Source organism: Macaca nemestrina, chromosome 11 (assembly GCF_043159975.1).
Source record: "Macaca nemestrina isolate mMacNem1 chromosome 11, mMacNem.hap1, whole genome shotgun sequence".
Classification (NCBI taxonomy): domain Eukaryota; kingdom Metazoa; phylum Chordata; class Mammalia; order Primates; family Cercopithecidae; genus Macaca; species Macaca nemestrina.
Genome location: NC_092135.1, coordinates 8,509,185 through 8,523,725, shown reverse-complemented (window position 1 = coordinate 8,523,725; position 14,541 = coordinate 8,509,185). Strand labels below are relative to the sequence as shown.

At 38.7% G+C, this 14,541-nt stretch overlaps 1 long non-coding RNA gene across 1 annotated transcript; it reads left to right on the top strand.

The window, feature by feature from the left end:
* Positions 1-6,474: 6,474 nt before the first annotated feature.
* Positions 6,475-9,842, top strand: LOC139356953 (uncharacterized). The gene is made up of 3 exons (XR_011609499.1): positions 6,475-6,531; positions 7,426-7,520; positions 9,469-9,842. It is a non-coding gene; the product is annotated as an uncharacterized lncRNA (long non-coding RNA).
* Positions 9,843-14,541: the final 4,699 nt, after the last annotated feature.

The following is a 14,541-nucleotide window of genomic DNA, read 5'->3' as shown; positions in this document are numbered from 1 at the left end:
GTTGGGGTTACATAAACGAGAGAAAGGACAGCACATTCGGAGCCACCAAGGGGCAGGATTGAGAAACTGCAAGCAATTCAAGATGGCGGGAATAGAACTGATGAGGCTAGAAATAAAGAGGTTGATCTACAGGAGGAAGACAAGGGCCAGATGGAGGCCTTATAAGCCCTGCTGAGGAATTTGAACTTTATCATGAAGGCGACAGGGACCCACTGAAGGGTAAGTAAGGAAATCCTATGGACATTTCTGCTTTAGAGCTGGGAGTTACACACAGGGGTTTTAAATCCATTAGGGCCATGACATTAGATATCCAGATCGCTATATTTTCTTAATGAAATAGAATCAATTATAATAAAAAGGAAATCTTAAAAGGCACTGCAATTAGTAAGAGTAATTAATTTGTTTTGTAAAATGTGTGCAGGAGGTCACAAAGTAAGTTTTTGTTACTGAGGGTGTGGTCAAAATAAATTGAGAAGCAGTATTTTAGAAAGATCTTTCAGGCAGCTGAAAGCAGGGAGACTAGTTAAAAGATTATTCCTAGAACCGTATTATACAAGAGGAGAGAAGTGGGTCCTGTAGAATCATGGGAAGATGGGAAGAAGTGTCATTTCATTCCTGTGATGTCTCTGAGGTGAGTAAAACCTCCAGACTCTGCATTTCATGGATTGCAACATGAGACAGGGATGCCTGTGACCTCCCAAACGAAGGGCTTCCACCATGTTTGCAGTGCTGCTTTGCTCTTCCCTCCACCTGAGATGATAGTGCCCCATTTCTACATGAAAGATCCATTATTCAAAGGACAGTTAAAAATGCTGCTTTTTCCATGAAATTCCCTCAGATCTCCCTATCTAGAAATAACCTAGCATCAATCCTTTCTTCCACTGTATTACAGTCATTTGTGTAGCATGCCCCCTAAATCCCTTCTTGCTGCATCACCCTGTTGAATGGTCTTCAGAATAATCAACACTATTTGAAAAGTGCTTACAAGTGTCTTTGCATTTCTTCCTTCTCTTTCCTCTTCCAGAATGTAAGACACTTGAGGGCAGGAATGGAACTGTCTTCTTCACTATTTCAAGGGCTAGGAAGAGGAGTGACATTGAGAAGAGACTGAATAAAAAGTTGTTAAATGAAGGAATGGATTTAAAAGCACCCTGATCTGCAGTGTACCTGAAACAGCATATACTTCATATCACAACTGCAGTATCTTCATCCTTGCTCATGTTTTTTTTTCCACTGCACTAAAATGCTTCTTTAAATAGAAGAATCAAAATAGTGAGATTCAATGATAAGCAGATGCTATTTTGAAATTTTATTTTGATTAGAAATGGATTGCAGTAATATTTTTACTTTCTGTGGAATGGTTATGTACATAAAAAATACTCTGCCTGCAAAACATCGATGTCTTTGATTTTGTGGCTTAGAAAGTTTTTCAAATAAAAATTCAATCTGCCATTGTTTGTGTGAGTTGGGGAAAGAGGGCCCCACACATTTTGGAGCTTCCCAAATGGGCATGTTGGCAATGATGCCATGAGTCTTATCCCTGAAGTATTTGGGAAGGTCTCCAGCCTCCTACCCACTTATGTTTTTCCTTGTTTATTTTTACAGAGGAAGCCAAAATCAAGTTGAGGATATTTAATTATAGGCTGTGACTTTCTTTAGAATTAAAATAATCAGTGATACATTACCATTTTGCCAAACATCTTGTGATGCTCTTGTTTTTAAGGCTGACAACAAGTTTTAATTTAAAATGCAAACAAACCTGCTGCTTACCCCTTTGTGCTCTACCTGTTGAGAGTGTTTGGAAACCTGACATTGGAAGGCTTGTGCTACCTTTCATCTGGTTCAACAAGGCAGTCGCAATGGAAAGAAAACCCCAGGGAGTCAGACTCGTGATACGCTCAGGCTTTTTTAGCATTAAGATACAAGTATCTAGGGTGTGATGTCCATGCTAATGGTTGATGGAAGAATTTAAATTATTGCCATAACCTGACCATGCACAATTGTCTAACTCTCACTTTGGATTGATTACTTATATGTGATGTTGTCACGTGGTTAAGAAAGGCAAAAAAAAATTACTGAAATCAAAATACCTGGATTGTAATTACTGTTCTGCTATAAATTAGTTGTGTAATAATTAGAGGATTCTAAAACAAAGCTATAACAACAACAACAACAAATATAGGACAAATGTAGTTGAATTCAGGGAATTACAGACAAATTTAAAATTAAATTCTACTTTCAGCACTTACCATTTTTGTTAGATTTGTCAAGGTTCTGCACCTCTCAGAGCCTCTGTTTTTTCATTTGTGAAAACTGGTGCATCAGGAGCTTGCCAAAATTCACTGAGTTGTGTTATTGAAATGCCTAGGAAAAATGCTGGGGATATCATTTTTTGTGTAAGTAAACTCAGGTGAACTGAAGCACTGCTGGAGCTGTTTTGGGAGAAAGTGACCAAGATCCAGAAGAGGTGGGAAAAGAGTCTTGAACAAAGAATACTTGGAGGATGAAATTCAGTAATTCAAACTTAAAATCATTCAGACATAAAGCTGTTGGTACTTTATTCTGAGGAATGTGGCTGTGAAACCTGAGTCGCATGGTATGCAGATACAACTTCTGTCTTTTTTCTGTAAATATTTAAGACCAAATAGTGCCAAGGAAAAGAACCCCCTCCCTCAGATTATCCTCCTCATGGAGTAATAAAATCCTCTTCCCTGTAGGGTAGAAATCTGTAGCTAATCAAATCATTAGGGTGTATGCACTGGTCTTGTATAAAAAATATAATCCTGCTAAAATTTCTGTGTAAAGGAAACCATACCTTCTCTACTTTGGAATGCTGACCCCATTCCTTTGGAGCTGATGTTTCTGGGTGTCCAGCCTCAAACTTTGCCTCAAAGAAACTCTATACTTAATCACATTTTCTGAATCTAATTATTTAAAGTTGACAGGAGGAACTGGGAAGTTCACAATGGAGAAGAGAAGGAAGCATATTAAAAAGAGAAGTGGGTTGAGAGTTGGAAATATGATTTATCCACTCAGCACTGCCACTAAATATGTATGCCTTGGGAGGCTGGTGACTGTCCTATTCTGGACCAATTTTTCTTGGTTTAAAAAATGAGAAAGTCGAAGTGGATGACCTTTGAAGTCTCTCACTGCTCTCACAATCATTTGAGTCTAAGGATAAACCAAGCAGCTACTTGCAATTTTTTTAAAGTATTAATATATGGTAGGAGGAATAGACTTATTTAGTGCTGCTATGGAAGGCAGCACAAAATTATGTTATTTTATAATGGTACCTGAGAAAAGCAAGGTACAAGTTGTATATATAAGTACATTCTTGTTTTTTCTTTTCTTTTCTTTCTTTTCTTTTTTTTTTTTTTTTTTAACATCGTTTCACTCTTGTTGCCCAGGCTGGCATTCAATGGTGCAATCTTGGCTCACCACAACCTCCATCTCCCAGGTTCAAGCAATTATCTGGCCTCAGCCTCCTGAGCAGCTGGGATTACAGACATGCGCCACCATGCCCAGCTAATTTTTTGTATTTTTAGTAGAGATGGGGTTTCTCCATGTTGGTCAGGCTGGTCTCAAACTCGCAACCTCAGGTAATCCACCTGCCTCGGCCTCTCAAAGTGCTGGGATTATAGGCATGAGCCACTGCACTGGGCCTTACTCCAACTGTTTTAAATGTGCTTATAAATACTTCAATAGAAGGGTATATATATTAAAATACTCATTTTCAAAGTGGGCAAATTTTTACAGGCAAATATTTATTATTTTATCTACATTTTTCTTTATTTTCAGATGTTCTCAAGTGAACATGTCTGCTTCCATAATATAAAAGTTATTAAAATAGAAAAACAATAAATTATATTTTGAAAACCAAGAAAATAGTTGATATTCAACTGTCTGGACATCTGGATTGTTATCAAATCCATGGGTTTTGTGCTGTAGGTAGGAATACAAAACTGTCATGCACAATTCCTGATTAACAATCTTTTTATTTTGCAAGCATCTTTTGTCCTTCATCCTCATCCAGTATCTAGCATCACAGGCTACTGCAGGAAAGCTGAGGCCCCATGCACAATGAAACCACATAAACTGAGCTCAGAGAAACGCAGCTTGATGAAATAAAGTAGTTGAAATGGAAAAACAGTTCCCTATATTCTTCCTGATTCCTTCAGGTTACCTGCTCCAACTATGGCTAAAGTCCTGGAGAGTTTTGATTGCCAGTCACTTCTTGATCATTTCTTTGAGTCTCTATTCTTTCCTGGTTTAAGCCTTTAACCCTATCCTTCCAGAGCTCCTGGCATGAAAGGGGCTAACTAAGGTCCTAATGATTATAATACAACAAAACTCTGGTGTTGGCTCCAGGAAGGGAAAGAACCATTCAACATCAATGTGCTATAATCCAAAGAAAGGATTTGGTTTTATTGTGAGCAGGTGACTCACGTCAGGTGCCTGCAAAAAGCTAGAAAAAGGCAACTTTGTGAAAGTCATCAAGCTGTTAATCTAGTTTAATCTCCTCAACCAGCAAACACTGGAAAAGAGCATACAAAATTCCAGGCTCAGTGCTGGGCATTAGGGTAGCGTAAAGGTAAAGAAATCTCAAGGTACTCATCAGGGATGGCAAGCAGAGATGTGAAGAATCAGTTACGATGCTGAGCCGTGGGCACACCACTCCATGTTATACGCAGTTAGAATGCAATGTGTATGTGAATGTGTCTTCCAACTTAGGCAGACATGAACAATGAGAAAAGGTGTTTTAATACTGAATGAGAATTTACTGAAAAATATGAGAAAAAGAAAAAAGAGGTATTTAGGTGGATGCAAGTGCCCCTATGGAGCCTCAGACATATGAATAGGTATATGCAGAGGGAGATTAATTGCTTACTTTCATTAATATTTAGTGGGAGCCTATGCATATTAGAAACTATACCAGGAACTGTTTTAGGCCATGAGAATCCCAAGCTGAGCTTATATTGTGTGAGGAAGGGAGAAAATAAACCTATTAACAAATAAAAGTATAATTCCTACTCTGCCCTCAAGGAGGTGGAGATTATCTCCCCACCCCTAAGTGTGGGTAGCACATAGTACCTTTCTTTCAAAGAACACAGCGTGGAAAGGAGTTGGAGGAGAACAACTTTCCGGTGGAGAAACATGACAAACTTTTCCTCCACCAGGTCATGAAGGTCAACATCAACAGTCATAAATCATGTGCGTAACATTTACCTTTGATACACTGCGATGAAAAGGGCACTTCACCTCTGCAGTCTTTCTCCCCAGTACACATAACTCTAGTCTAATCATGAGAAAAAATCGGACAAATTTCAACAGAGAAAAATTTTATAGAATACACGACCAATGCTCCTGAAAACATTAAAAGTCATCAAAAAGCAGTAACGTGTGAGGAATTAGCCCAGCAGAGAGGAGACCAAGGAGACATGACAGCTGAATGTAATGTGCTGTCCTGGATGGGATTCTGGAAGGGAAAAAGGACCCTAAGTAAAAACTAAGGAAATGGGAATAAAGTATGGGCTTTAGTTAATCATAATGCATTGATATTTTTTCATTCATTGTGACGTATGTACCCCTAATGTAAGTTGTTAATAATAGGGGAAACTGAGTGTATACATTATGGACTCTATACCATCTTCATAATTTTTCTGTGAATCTAAACCATTTTCTAAAAATGTATAATACAAAGTCAGTTGATGATAAATGCTATGAAACATAGTAAGGCAAGGAATGGGGTCAGGAAGGGGCTAGGAAGTGTGGGGTCTTTTTGGAAAAGGCCCTAAGGGAGGCCTCCATGAGCAGGTGTATTTGAAAGAGGCCTGAGTGAAGAGGGAGAACGCGTGCCAGCACATAGGAATGCAGATCCTAAGCCCACAAGGCCGAGACATGCTTGTTGTGTTTGAAGGACAGCATGCATGCAAGCATGCATAGAGCGCAGTGAGCTAGCGGGAGTATGATGAGGTTAGAAAGGAAGCTGAGGCTAGATTATGTAAAACTTTGGGGGCCATAGTAGAGGATTTGGATTTTACTTGGAGTAAGATTGGACAGTGTTGCATGATTCACCTTGTGTATTCCTAAGATTTTCCTGGTTGTTGCCTGGACTATAGATAGTAGATGGCAGAGCAGAAACAGGTGAACACCTAGTAACCTATTGCAGTGGACTAGTTAAATGGTGATGGCTACCTGGGCCAGGATGGCAGTGGTGGCATTGGTGAGTAGTAGTCAGGTCTTGGATGTGTTTTGAAGAAACATGGGCATGCTGATGCATGAGAATCAGGGAAAAAGAAAAAATTAAGGATGTTTTAAAATTCTTTGGGAAATTGGGTGGATGATTGATAGGTGGTCTGGGTCCATAAACCGAATGAGAAGAATGGTGGAATAAAAGGTTGCAGATGGGGTTAATAGATTTGGTGGTGTAAGGCTGAAGACCTTCTCTGATTAAATCTATTTTTTTTTTTTTTCAGAAATGAGAAGCAGGTCAGTAAGCTGGGAGGAACTTAGGAGCAGCAGATCTCAATGGTAAACCAAGAATTCAAACTGAGAGATGTGAAGTTTGAGATTCATGTTAGGCTTCCAATTAGAGAATCAGATGGGTAGTTATGTAGGTGACTTTGGAAAGCCAGGTGGTGATAGGAGCTGAAGTATACACTTAGTTACCCCAGTTTATAAGAGTGTTTAATCAAGCATAAATAGTGAGTTTACACAGGGAATGACTGCAAGTCAGAGGTGTCTGAAGACTGAGCCCTCTGGAACTCCAAGAGTGAGTGGTCAGGAAGAAAATAATTTAACAAATGGACATTTGATTGATGTAGAAGTAAAAGCAAAAAGTGATTGTATTCCCAGAGCCAAATGCAAAAGTTGTTTTAAGATAGTAATCAACTGTGTCAAATGCTACAAAGAGTCAATTAAGTAAGCTCGGTGGTGGGAACTGACCAGTGAATTAAATCCCTTGATAAAGGCATGTTAGAGTAATGATGAGGATAAAGGCATGACTTGATGGAATTCAAGAGAGATTAAAGGGTGAGACAGTGAAAGCAGTGTAAGCAACACTTACTGTAAATTTTGTCAAAAAGAGGAAGGAAATGTTAATGGTATCTGTTGGAGGAAATATAAATTTTTGTCCTATTGTTTATTAAGCACAATTTTTATTTGATGAAAATGATCAAATAGAGAAAGAATAGATGACGGCATGGAAAGAGATGGGAAAAATTGTAGGAGTGAAGCACTTTAGGGACAAGAATAAATAGGACCCAGGTCACAAATAAAGGGATTTGCTTAGACAGGGGATCTGAGTCCATTCACTGAAAGAGAATAATAGTGGAGTAAAAGGGTGCAGATGGGGTTAACAGATTTGGTGTAAGGCTGAAGACCTTCTCTGATTAAATGTATTTTTTTTTTTTTTTTTTTTTTCAGAAAATGAGAAGCAGGTCACCAGCTGAAAATGAGGACGGGGAAGTGATGATTTAGTATTTTAGGAAGTGAAGAAAAAGTGAGAAATAGTTGTTTTGGTGAGTAGTAGAGTGAACTGGATGAGGAAATATAATAGATTTCCTGGACAGTGTTTGGATCATACATTTGAAGTTAAGCACAGTTAGCATGTATTGTGATTTATCCAGCCTCAATCATCTTGCAAGGGTGCTAGAGACAAAAGCAAAAGTTGAATTTAAGCCAAAATTCAGATTTTGCAGATGATTATGATGAAGGAAACAGGCAAGAAAGAGAATGACATAGACAAGTAATGAGATGATAACAATAGATGAATCATATAGACTTTCAACTGAATACAGAGGTAGTGACAAACTGAAGGAAGATGGAGAAGAAAAGGGGAAAATGTTAATGGAATTACAGACCTATCTAATGAGTTGTTGGAGTGTTGGACCAAGAAATCTAGAGAAGGTAGAAATGGAAAATGAGTGTTGCTACACAGAAGACTAGATGCTGAGGTGGAATATTTAATTATGTTTGAGTTATTGGTAAGGACAGTCTAAGAAATGGCCCAGGAGGTGGGAACAGTTAGACAAAGGAAGGTAGAAATGTGAGATAGGGTGTTTGGAGGATAAGAAGACAAGGTATTGAGAAGCTTGAGTAGTAGATGGTTTTGAGTGATCAAGGATGATGCTAAGAGTAGTAAGTAGTGGAGAAACTGAGTTAATTTAGGTGCTACAATCTTGCAAAAATTAGGAGGATTACTCAGAAGGATAGGAATGTGACAAAGGAAAAAGAAAAGTGGGTGGTATAACTTTGGAGTATATTTGTCAAAGAAGCTAGAAGGTTTAGGGAGGAAGAAGGAGCAACATTCTGGAACTGAGAATGGAGATCAAAGAGGACACTTGTCCTAGGCCCAGTGAAATAAGAAAGATATCACACCATGGGAGGGCTGTAGGGAAGGATGACCTCTGGGAAGAGCCAGGTTTGTAGAATGGAAGGTAAAATAAATATTCAGAGAAGCTGTTGAATATATAATATGGAGATTTTACTTTTCCTAGAGTTTAAATTCTGGAGAAAGTATTTTAAGGAGTCTGGAAAGGATTACAGCTTGAGTCCCATGAGGGGACTTACAGAACAGTGGATGGAAGAACAAGTTTTGACTTATTGTAGTAATAGAGACAAAAAGGCATCATGCTAGTGTTCTCTTAGAGGGAGAGGGGGAAACTACCAGGATATACACGAAGACTGAAAAAGAGAGTATGAATATCCTGATTAGGAAAGGTCACTTGAGCAATTTGTAGTAATGTAGCAGACAGTGTTGGATGGAGAGAAAGTGGAGTTCTAGGAGCCTCCAGGAAGTCCAGCTGTGGGCACTGTTGATACCAAAAAATGAGGTTAAGACAGCAAGCTAAAGTCATGGGAGAAAATTTGGATTTAGTCTTTAGGCATTAGGATGCTGTATTAGGTTGAATAATGACACCCTCTGATATGGTTAGGCTTGGTGCCTCCACCCATATCTTGAATTGTTATCCCCATAATCCCCATAGTCCCTCCATGTCAAGGGATAGACCAGGTGGAGGTAATGGAATCATGGGTGTAGTTTCCCCCATGCTGTTCTCGTGAGAGTGAGTGAGTCTCATAAGATCTGATGGTATTATAAGCATCTGGCATTTCCCCTGCTGGCACTTCTCCCTCCTGCTGCCTTAAGAAGAAGGTGCCTTGCTTCCTCTTCACCTTCCACCTTCCACCATAATTGTAAGTTTCCTGAGGCCTTCCCAGCCATGCAGACTGTGAGTCAATTAAACCTCCTTCCCTTGTAAATTGCCCCATCTCAGGCAGTTCTTTATAGCAGTATGAAAACAGACTAATACACCCCCTCCCCAATAATATGTTCATAACCACAGAACCTGTAAATGTAACCTTATTTGGAATAAGTGACTTTGCTTATGTAATGAAGTTAAGGATCTTGAGATATGATCATCATGGATAAGTGTAAGCCTTAAATCGAATGACAAATCTTTGTGACAGAAGAGAAGACAAAGAAGAGAAGATAAAAGAAGAGAAGAGAAGACAAGACAACAAAGACACAGACACAGAGAATAATGCCACGTGAAGACAGAGGCAGAGATTGGCGTGAGGCAACAAGCCAAAGAGCACCAAGGGTTGCCAGCAGCCACCAGGAGCCGGGATAGAGGCATAGAACAGATTCTCCCTCAGTGTCCAAAAGGAACCAACCAAATACCTTGGTTTCACACTCTAGCCTCTAGATCTGTGAGTAAACAGGCTTCTGTGGTTTTAAGCCATCAAATTTGTCATAATTTGTTATGACAGTCCTAGAAAACTAATCCATATGCCTAGGTAAGAATAACTTAGTCAATATATGAACACATATGCATGACTGCTAGCACTTATGAAGCAGCTAGTTCTCACAGACCTGTGGCCAGCATGGTCTGAGATATCCTCAGCCCAGAGTGCTTATTGAATTGATAAAAACTCATAGTAATTACATTACTGAATGCTATTCTAATATTGTGTTAGAAATAACTTTATGTTAATAGAATGGGCAAAGATATTGGAATAAATTAGTTGCATGAGAAAAAAATATTGTGTGTAAAAAAGAACAGGTCAAATATTTCAGTAGATGAGCTAACCCAAAGACAGTTTTCTGAAGCTGGCAGGACTCCTTCTTCATAAGATCAGCAAGAACTGATTGACCAGCATGCCTTGGGGTATGAAGGGACAAGAAGTTTGGTCTGACCTGACTTTGTGCCTTGACCTGGCCCCCACAATACACCATGGTAAACAAAATAACGAATCTCTGCAGAAATTCTCTTGGTCTTTTTCTGTTTGTTCTTTAGTCTTCATGGATTCTCTGGTAGTTTCCACTGTCTTCCCCCATGATGTGGAGAAGGTTTCTCCAGTCTGCTTCACCCTGTAAAGCAGATTGTCCATGATCTCTGGCTCCTCTGGCTATGCTACCCGGAATGGCTCTAGTTTCCCAAAGACAGCCTGGTCTTGGCCCACTTGGTAGATGCTTCCTCTGACTTCTCTGTGATAGGTGACGGACTTTTGCATTATTAATTTGTACAACAATTCGACCAATATTTTACCTCTTACTCTTTGCCAAGCATTGTTTTAGGTATAGGAGATAAAAACATCTCATACAGCATATATTTTAGTGAATGAGCAAGAAAATTACCATGTAAAAACATAAGTGCCACTTCAGAAAAGAAACAAAATAAGGAAATATACAAAGAAGAATGTTATTTTGGAAAGAGTGATGAAGACAAACTCTAAGGGGTGACAGTAGAGCAGAGATATACATTATCATGCATGTGGGGAAGAATATTTTAGGCAGAGAGAAGAGCAAGTGAAAAGCCCTTAGATAGATGAACTTCCTATAAGCAAGTAACAGCAGGATGCTGTGAACTGAGTTGGGGGAAGAGATTAGACTAGAGAGATTGGATTTAAGGTCATTGTTTTAAATGAGAGTGGAGGAGTCAAGGGAGCCACATAAACTGATTTATATTTCCAAAGTATCACAATGGCTTCAGGGTGAAGGAGAGAGAATAGAAGCCAATAGTGGACTTGGAGAACCATTTGAGAGATGTCCTCAGTAGATGAGATGAGAGATGATAGTGACTGGGATGATGGTGACAAAGGAGGAAGTGCAGCAAAGCAAACTGATTCCAGGAATATTTAAGTCAACAGAATGTGCTGGTGGACTTAAAAATGGATGTGAAAGAAAGGGAGAAATCAAGACTCCTGGGCTTTGGACTAACAATTTGATGAATATTGATTATATTTACTGAGATGAGGAAGGCTGGTGAAGCGTCATGTTGAGATAGGAGGTGGGAAACAAAAGAGGTCTGTTTTTAGATATTTAAGTCTGCAATGTATTTCTGATGCTTCCATGAGACATTGTGTAGGCAGATAGAAATATGAGTGTAATGCTCAGGAGAGAAATTGAAGCTAGAGTTACAATTGTGGTGTGCAAAGTCATGAATAAGGATGAGCTCATCCAGGGAGTGAGTGGAGGATGAAATTTCCATGCTGGCAAAGATAACAAAGAGGAGAGATAACAAAGAGGCCTGGAAAATCTTCAAATCTGCAAAACAGTATTGCTGCCACCCAAACTATTCTCTTGTGTAAGACAGATGGACACAGAACTGATGGAATGGTGTCAAAGGCATCATCACAAACTTCAATATTAAATTGAAGTTGTAATTTATTTGTCTTCCAATTACATTGGGACACTGGGCAAATGTACTAATCTATTGTGACTTGGGGTGTGTGTGTATGTACGTGTGGGGGGCTGGGTGTGCTCTGTGTGTATTTATGTGAATACATGGACTTTTAAAATATGGATGATTATGAAATATGTTAAAAATGGATAACCCATGTCCACTTGTTTTGCATTATAAAGCTTCCTTCCTGAGAAGCTATGTTAAGAAACATTGTGGACAACATTTTTTTTTTTTTTAAAGAGAAATTGAGACTATTGTGGCCTGGCATCAGGTCACCATCAAAATGAGTCTGAGTTTGGTATTACAGAGGATGAGAAATTTAGTGGAAAAATTTAAGAGGAACTTTGAGATGTGGAATTAGAGCTTAATAATGTGGTCAAGGCTGGAGATATGAATTTAGGTGTCTTCCATTTATAAGTGAGTTTTGAAATCATAAAAATGGACATGTTTTCCAAGAAAGAAGCATGCCCAGAGAAGAGAGGGCAGGGAGTAAAGCTGTGTCCTTGTGTAAGTGTATGGATTCTTATTTGACTGCTAAACTTATACAACACAGAGAAATGTCATTCCAAGAAGCTTGAAGCCTAGCATGTGGAAGCGTCACATTAAATATTTTTCCAGTTCATGAAAACATGGAGTAAATGAAGATGTAGTTGAAAGGAAAAGAAATTTGCACAGAAATCTGAGAAGAAATAGTTGGAGATATAGCAGCAGAACCAAGTTAGAATGTTCTCAAAATAGGCAGCATAGAAAACTAAGAATTCTGAAGTTTTTTAAAATGTTAAAAGATAGAGGAGTTCAGTTAGCAACGAGTCAATATTCATAGTTTATTGTTGACCTTGATGACAGCAGTTTTAACAGGATGCAGTAGGAAATGCAGAGGAGTCATAAATCCAGGGAAAAAAGTGAGGGTGAGTCTCTGAAGGCTTCCTGGAAGAAGTGTTACTAGGCTAGACCCTTAAATGGCTAGGAGGAGTTTCCCAGGAAAAGTCAGAAAGGATGAAAAATATTAGTTAATATTTTCCTATCACTTTGTGTCCTATTCCTTTTGAATTAACCCCTGACAGCTCTATGGAATGTGATTCTTATTCACAAATCCTATCTTATACTAACTAAAAAGAATCTCACATCAATCAAGTTCTAATAATGACTATATAATTTTTTAGTACCTTTTATGTACCCGAACCTGTGCAAAGTACTATGGTAGATCCAAAGATGCCAGAACACTGGTCTGTTCTCAAAGTGCGTACGCTACATTTGCAGATCAAAACAAACTGAGGTCCATTTATAAAGCACGTATTACGTGTCTCGTCCTATTCTCTGGATCACGGGCATTAAGATAAAAACACAAGACATGTCTTTGGGGAATTCATAGTCTAGTAGTATTTAGATATACATGCAAACAGACACAGTTTCTCATGACCTATGATATGACAGGGTAATGTGAGAATAAGGAGGAGGGATGCCTAACCAAGGTCACATGACGGATCATGGAACGTATAGAATGGGTAAACCTTGAGTGCAGTCTTGCAGGGGAGTCTATCTAGGAAGTTATCTAGGTGAAGTTATTTAGGAGAAGCAGAATATCCTTCAAGGGTTAATGCAGAGATCTGAGAGAGTAAGCTGCATTTGAATATCCTTCAAGGGTTAATGCAGAGATCTGAGAGAGTAAGCTGCATTTGAGCATTCAGAATAAACACCTGAAAAGTAAAATATGAAGGTGAGGGTGACAGAGAAAAGACTTGAGAGCATGAATTTTGGCTATAAAATGATACCTTCAGATTATCCAGAAAAGTGTGACTTTCTAACCTTTTAATAATTCCATATTTCTTAGTAAACCTTCCAATAACATTGTCTTTATTAACAGCTTCTACAAACCCACTAGTATGATGGAATTCTGCTTCAGCACATCTGGATCCCAAATGGTCGTTATTAGTCATTTCAAAGCCATCGCTTATTTTATTTATAACTGGCTCCAATAAACACACTATTTCTACATGGAATTTCATGTGAACTTTTGACAGTGATGACTATTCAACATTTAGCCTCTCATCTCTTCTACGCCTCACAGTAGTTAAGGAGCACTCACTCAACCAGAATTTATTGAGCACTTACTACATGTCTGGAACCAGGCCAGGTGCCTTACAGTGGTGCTTCTCAACCTTCCATATCCAAATTTACTCTTCTTAAACATTAACTATCACCCTCAAAAACATATCAATTGCAATTTCAAAATTAGCTTCAATTTAGAACCGTAGATATTTACAAAGACATTAATTTTGATATAGAGATGCTTAAAGGTTTTTCTTGGCTCATGTGATGACAAGAGAAAGACAAAGGTGCACTTGATTGCTTGTTAAGAACTTCTCTATCCTAAATTTATATGTTCGTTTAACTAATATTTATTGAAAGTCAACTCTGCACTGAGCACTGATCATATCTGGGATACTTCAATGAACACAACAAATTAAAAAAAAAAAAACCTGAAATGGACCTTAATCTAGGAAGTTCAGACAGTAATATACACAAACAAAATAAACTAAACAAAGTTTATCTTCCTGTTTGAGTTGAAGGTGCTGCTGCTGCTGCTGAAATTCATCCTCAGTGCAAATAATGGTCTCAAAATGCATGTGGAAGATTGCAGGACGAGGGAATAAAAAAACTTCCCTTGGAATCTTTCAGTCAGAGATTGAGCATTGGTTACTTAAGCTCACAGGCAGATATAGAGGTGGCTATGGAGGTCCCTGGAATCAGACGACCTTGGTTCAAGTCTTGGTCCCCCCACTTCCAGGCAAAGTGCCTTCAGCAAGTTACCTGGCCTGTCTTTGTCTCATCTTCTCGCACGAAAAAAGTAGCA